Genomic DNA, 6,869 nt, shown 5'->3' with positions numbered 1-6,869 from the left:
CTACCCTATGGGTTGTGCACCTCCTCCGTTGTCGTGCAGGCATGTAGTCCCCCTTGTCCTTAAGCCAGCGTACAACCCCTCCAACCTCCGCCGATCTACTAAGAACCGGCGACCCCCGTCCTGCCCGGATTTCACCTGTGAGTGCAGCCCATCGCACGGGCACCTGCAGCTCTCTCTTCCCCTCTAGGAAGTACATCGACAAAAAATGTGCCTGGAGGTTGGCGAGGCCCTTACCGCCGAACTCCCTGTGTCTCATGAGTGTAGCTTCAAAAAAGTGCAAAGAATATTTTTGTCCGACGATGCAGTTTGCTGTGTATGTTGGAGAGGTTTGCTCCTCCGAGCGGGTCCTTTTTTTGATGTACTAGTTCGCTTCTTTCACAAGTGAACTCTTTTAACTTTTTTTGTTTTTGTTTAAGTTTGTCCCAGTGTAGTTCGATATGTTTGTTGAAGAGGTTCATTTTCATGAAAAAAGGGTTGATGCAGCTCACTACACCCATGTTTTCCATTTGTTAGAAAAATAATTTGTTGTGCACTCAATAACGAAGGACAAGAGAGCATGGCTTTTCCTTAAAAGAAGTTCATTTTGTTATTTGAGAAAATGAAGAGAGGAAATGAGAGTAAAGATATGTGGATGAATGCTTGCGCGTAATGTGTAGCGTGCAAGCAAAAATTGCAGTCCACTCGCCTCGTCCCAACAATTCACATTTCATTAACCAAAATAATATATGTTATGCACTATGTGAAAACCAAACTCTATAGAGAAAACTGCATTGCACTTCGGTCTTCAAAAATGTCCACTCCGAAGGACTTTCAAGTACACAAAAAAGTATTTAAAAAGTTTGTGTTGTGTTAGCTGAAAGGCATTTAAACTAGTAAAAAAAGTACCGATGTTCACTCTCAAGGGTGTTGTGGATAACTTTCAAGAGTGTTGCCGTTCACTTCACATGCCCTTGTCTCTACGATTCACTCTTGTTCATACTTTTTTGTAAAAAAAGACAAAAGAATACATGCACTTTTGCTTGACCCTCGTATGCAGCGTGGTTTTCAATCTGAAGCAGTGCGGTTTCTGTCGAATGAAGTTCACTCGTCGATTTTGGGGTTGCGAAAAAACAGAGTGTCTGCATTTCGTTAAAATTAAAATTGCTCTTAAACCGTAATGAATCAGAGAGAGTATTCTACATGAAAAAGTTGTGACTCATCGATATCTTTCCAACGGCGTGTAAGTTGAATCATTTCGACCAGCAATTTGCAAAAAAATCGCAAAAAACGGCCGCTGCCTCTCGTCGTCAGCCGCACGATTTTCAAAATTAACTAAAAACCGTAAGGAATCTCAAAAACATCTCAACATATGAAAGTTGTGCCTCGCCCGTAGCTTTCTAACGGCGTATCTCACGCCTCATTTTGATAAACGGTTCAAAAATTGGAGCAAAAACAGTACAAAAATTGCAAAAAAAATCGAAAAAACAGAATTCCGTGATTTACAAAATTTAAAACTGCTCTTAAACCGTAACGAATTAGAGAAAATTATTGATATGAAAAAGATGCGGCTCGATGATATGTTTCCAACGCCATATTGTTTGCTTCATTCCGATCTGTGGTTTAGAAAAAATCGTGAAAATACGCTTGCTGCATCCCGTCATGCGCGCACTATTTTTGAAACTGCTCTTAAACCGCGATGAATCTCGAAAAGTGTTCAACGTGACGAGGCTGTGCATTTTCCAAAGCTATCCAATGATATATTAGACGCCTCGTTCCGACAAATGGATTAGAATCTGGAGCGAAAACAATGCCGAAAAATTGCATTCAGTTTTTTCTGGTGACATTGCAGTGCTTGTTTGATAGGGATGCAGTGCCCTCGTGTTGAGCGTGCAGTGCGAAAGTGTTATTAGAATAACTATTCTCCTATATATATATATATATATATATATATATATATATATATATATATATATATATACAGCAGTTCAGGAAAGTTCAAGACGTGTCTTCGGGCACTATTCTAATCCCAGGATTAGAATAACTATTTGGATCACAGCAGCCCTATATAGGGCCCGAAGACACGTCTCGAACTTTCCTGAACTACTAGCCCGGCCCGACAGAATCCCACCTGGACACCGATCCCGATCGAGCCGCCCCTCCAAGACCCCCTCCTCACCGCTCATCCCCAGCCTCGATCCCCGACCTCCCCCCGTGGTTCGCTGTCGAACTTCACCGGATCCTGCGACTCCCCACCGTCTCTAGCTCCGGCCCGACCAGATCCGCCGCTTCCCCTCCTTCTCCAGCTCGTCGATCAGATCCTCCGCCACACCTCCATCTGACCTCCTGGTCGACCACCGGCGCGGGCGAGCGAGCGACGGCGATAGCCAGCGCGATGGAGCCCGCGTCGCCTGGATGCGGCAAAGCCGCCATGGACTTCCGGAAGCCTCATCCTCCTTCCATTCTCACAGCCCGAGCCTTCGTAGAGCATATGACGGCCCCAACGCAAGCTGCAGCGAACGGAGCAACTCCGCAGCGGAGGCGGCATTGGTGGCGTTTTCAAATCCAGCAACGATAGATGAACTTCCTCCCACTTCTTGCCTTCTTCAATCTTGCCTTGCCTGACCTTCTTTCTTCATGCAGACGAACTTCGCGCCCTCTGGAATACATGGATAGCCATCAAATTCCTCTCCTAGCTCCCCGACGAATTGCTCTCAAGGTGGCCTATCTACTACCGTAAAAAGGTTGGCCGAACTTCTAGCCAGGGTATAGTTGAACTTCCTTCCTTCTGTTATTTTCTTACAGCCATGCGAAGCCATGAGAAGTTCAATTAGTAAGTGAGCCTCAGTCCAGGTTACAAAACAGAAGAACCCCTGCTTGCAATCACATGTGAAAAGCCATGCGAAGTTCAACTACTAAGTGTGCTAGAGTTGAGGTTGATATGTACCTGGTTGTGTGAAAAATAGAATAGAAAAGAATACATATATGTGATCACATGATGGTCAGGTTTGTATACACTAGTGGTTCAAGCATTCAAACTCATGAAGGTTCAGTCTTTTTTTAGCCGTAGACAATATTTCCCCATTGCAAACAAGAAGTTCAGGGTGTGAATAATGCTCAATTCAGTTACAAAGCTATAGGCAGATGTAACTGGTTTGCTAATAAACATTTTTTCCTTTTATGTTAGCAAGACGAGAGACGCGTGAAGAAGCTTAGAAGTTCCCAACAGCAAATACACAATCCTAAGCTTGTACGCGTTGCATCACCCCCTCAATGGGTCACACCACCTGCTCCACACCAAAATTGGATGACACCCGAAATGCATGAAGACAATTTTGCGCCTCTACCTAATTGGGTGACGCCGGAAATCCCATTCGGATTCTTTGTATCCACCAGCAGACTCCCAAGCACGCCGATTAAGAAGGGGGTTAACTCAAGTCCTACGTGTAACTCTGGAGGTTATCCTGGTGTGCCTCGTCAATGCCAAAGGGAAGCAACTAAACCAGATCCCAGGACAAATCCAATAGGAACACACACATGGAGAAGAGTGCTCTGCACGCTACCACCGTTGAATGCTGCTGCTGCTACAACTCAGAATTTTACGGGACATAAGGTAGATGGATTGCTTCACAAAACAAGAGAGCAAACAAAAACGAGGATCTCAATGCCTCCACAACCACCTCAAGCAAAAAGGACGCAAACAAGAGAGACGCCATCTTCAGCCCTCCTTCCTCCTTGTGATCTAGTCCTGCATCCAGCTATTATAACTTTGCCGTGCCCCATCCTAGAGGGCCAGCAGCAGACTCCAGTGGAGTTGCGATCATACACGCACGTAAGTGAAACAAAAATTTAGGTGTTTATATATGCATCGTGCATTATCTGCCAATTTTATACTCCCTCCAGGATAACAAGATCATAAACTGCATTTTAACGTGTCGTTTGCATTATTTTTTATTTTTCTGCACATGCCGGATCTATGGATTATATTATATCAAGAGTAAAAATGCGATTCCAGAATGTAGAGAAAGCAAGGGAATTTTATAACATATACGCTAGACACACAGGTTTTGTAATCAGGAAGACAGGAGGGAATGACAATCACGAGTATTTTGTTTGCGCGTTCCAAGGGAAACACACAACTTCTGTTTCAGAGGCTGACAGGAAACGAAACAAAACATCGCAGAGGACAGGCTACAATGCAAGAATGAGGGTCAAGGTGCAGGAGGATGACACATGTGTGGTAGTGGACATTGAGTACAATCATAATCACCACCTCATGCAATCTGATGACATGCTGGTATTCTTGCACACTACTAAGAAAAGGGCTATAGATAGGATTGATACTAATGGCGCATCAGGTAAGCAATGTGCCACTACTATATACTAATGGCACACCGGTTGGAGGTGCGCCATTAGTGTGGAAGACACTAATGGCACATCAGTCACACGGTGCGCCACTAGTATTGATTTTTTTTCCATTTTTCCATACTCTAATGGCGCATGGTGCCAAAGTGCGCCATTACTAGTTCTACCAAGTAATGGCGCACCTTGTAAGCAGTGCGCCATTAGTATATAATTTTTTTTTACTTTTTTGCAAAACTGCAAATGGTGCACCGTGTATATTTTCATGGACACTTTTTGATCTCGATCTTGATCCCACCCGCACCCTCCCCCGCTAGCTCCATCGCCGACGATGACCCACCGCAACCCTCCCCCGCTCCACCGCCGCCGACGAGCACCCGGCCCCCCAACACCCTCCCCCGCTCCACCGCCGCCAACGGGCACCCCCCGCACCCTCCCCCGCAAGCTCCACCGTCGCCGACGACCCACCGCAACCCTCCCCCGCTCCACCGCCGCCGACGAGCACCCGGCCCCCCCGCACCCTCTCCCGCTCCACCGCCGCAAAGGGCACCCCCCACACCCTCCCCCGCTACCTCCACCGCCGCCGCCGACCCACCGCAACCCTCCCCCGCTCCACCGCCGCCGACGAGCACCTGGCCTCCCGCACCCTCCCCCGCTCCACCGCCGCCAGCGGCCGCCCCCGCACCTTCCCCCCGCTCCACCGCCGCCGCCGATGATATTTTCAATTAACAAATTTGAACATATTTTCTAAATAATTATTGTTGTTTTTATAAAAAAATAATATTGTTATGATTTAAACAAGTTTGAACATATTTAAACACAAATAAATATCAAACAGGATTTAAAATGCATAAAAAAAATATTGGGGAGCCTGGGAATCGAACCCAGGACCTCCTGGTGTGTGTGCTGCTTACTGACCAGTCGGGCTAGTGGGCGGGTTCTTTTTGATCTCGATCTCGATCCCACCCGCATCCTCCCCCGCTAGCTCCACCGCCGCAGACGACCCACCGCAACCCTCCCCGCTCCACCGCAGCCGACGAGCACCCGGCCCCCCGCACCCTCCCCCGCTCCACCGCCGCCAACGGGCACCCCCCGCACCTTCCCCCCGCTCCACCACCACCCCCGATGATATTTTCAATTAACAAATTTGAACATATTTTCTAAATAATTATTATTGTTTTTATGAAAACATATTACTGTTATGATTTAAACAAGTTTGAACATATTTAAACACAAATAAATATTAAACAGGATTTAAAATGCATAAAAATATTGGGGAGCCTGGGAATCGAACCCAGGACCTCCTGATGTGTGTGCTGCGTACTAACCAGTCGGGCTAGTGGGCAGGTTCTGTTGTAGATAGGGTTATGTGGTATATATGTCGGGCTAGATTAAATTACTTATGGCGCACCCTCTGGTGGTGCGCCATTGCTATGGATGTACTTATGGCGCACCCCTGGGTGGTGCGCCATTGCTAAGCCTCCCCCACACTAAAATCCCCAATCCCCAATCCACACTCTAATCCCTCCCCTGCCTCACCCGCCGTCCCCGGCCGTACGTGCACCCGACCACCCTCCGCCGCCGACCACCTCCCTCACCGTCCCCCCTCCGCCCGCGCCCGCGCCCTCGCCGCCCCCCTCCCCCCGCGGCCCCGCCTGCGCCCCCCTCCCTCCCGAGCGCGACAGCTAGGGTTCCTAGCCGCCGCCACCGCTGCCGGCCCGCCGCCGCGGGCGCGCCCAGCCGGCCGAACCCTCCGCTGCCCCGCCTCCGGTACAGGCCCCTCCAGCCCCGAAGCTGCGCCCCCGCCCGCCTCCTCCTCTCTTCTCCCGCGACCTCCCCCCTACCCCCTCTCAACCGCCCCGTCCCCTCAGCGCCGCCCGCCGTCTCCCCAAACCCTAGCTCCGCCGGCGTCGGGGACGACCACCTTGTCGGCCTCACCAGGCCGAAGGCCCTCAAGCCCCACGCCATCCTCGGCCTTGCCCTCTCCACCGGCGGCGCCCCTTCCTCTGCCCCTGCAGCGTAGCAGCAGCAGTAAACAGCCAGGTAAGATGATGATGCATTTTCATTCAGTCTTTCTATTTGTACTACTTGTTTGTTGTGAAGCTAAGATGAGGATGCTATTTTCTTATATGGTGAAGATATACTCTAGTTCTCTTTGTGTTGTTTCACTCTGTTTTTCAAACGTATTTATTTGAGCCAAAGTCACTTGGAGGCCCAACGTATTTCAGTGTGTGTCCTCTGTAAACGAGGCATTTGACTTGATTGATCCCGGAAGGCAACGTATTTTGCAATCCATCTTCGTAGGAAGGAGTATGACAAGAACATCGGTTAGATACATGGGCTCCTGTGGATGAAAGTGTGGTATTTATACTCTCCCTTCGACAAAGCAGAGAAGCCAAATACTTGAAACTATTATCTGGTAGGAGATTTATTTTAACAAGATAGAAGAAAACACCCAAGATGATAGGTAATAATACATTCATGTCTAAGACCATCGAGTGGTTGAACCGTATGCGGTGTGCCTATATATG

This window comes from Triticum aestivum, chromosome 4B (genome assembly GCF_018294505.1).
Source record: "Triticum aestivum cultivar Chinese Spring chromosome 4B, IWGSC CS RefSeq v2.1, whole genome shotgun sequence".
Taxonomy (NCBI): domain Eukaryota; kingdom Viridiplantae; phylum Streptophyta; class Magnoliopsida; order Poales; family Poaceae; genus Triticum; species Triticum aestivum.
This window is presented reverse-complemented; position numbering follows the sequence as displayed.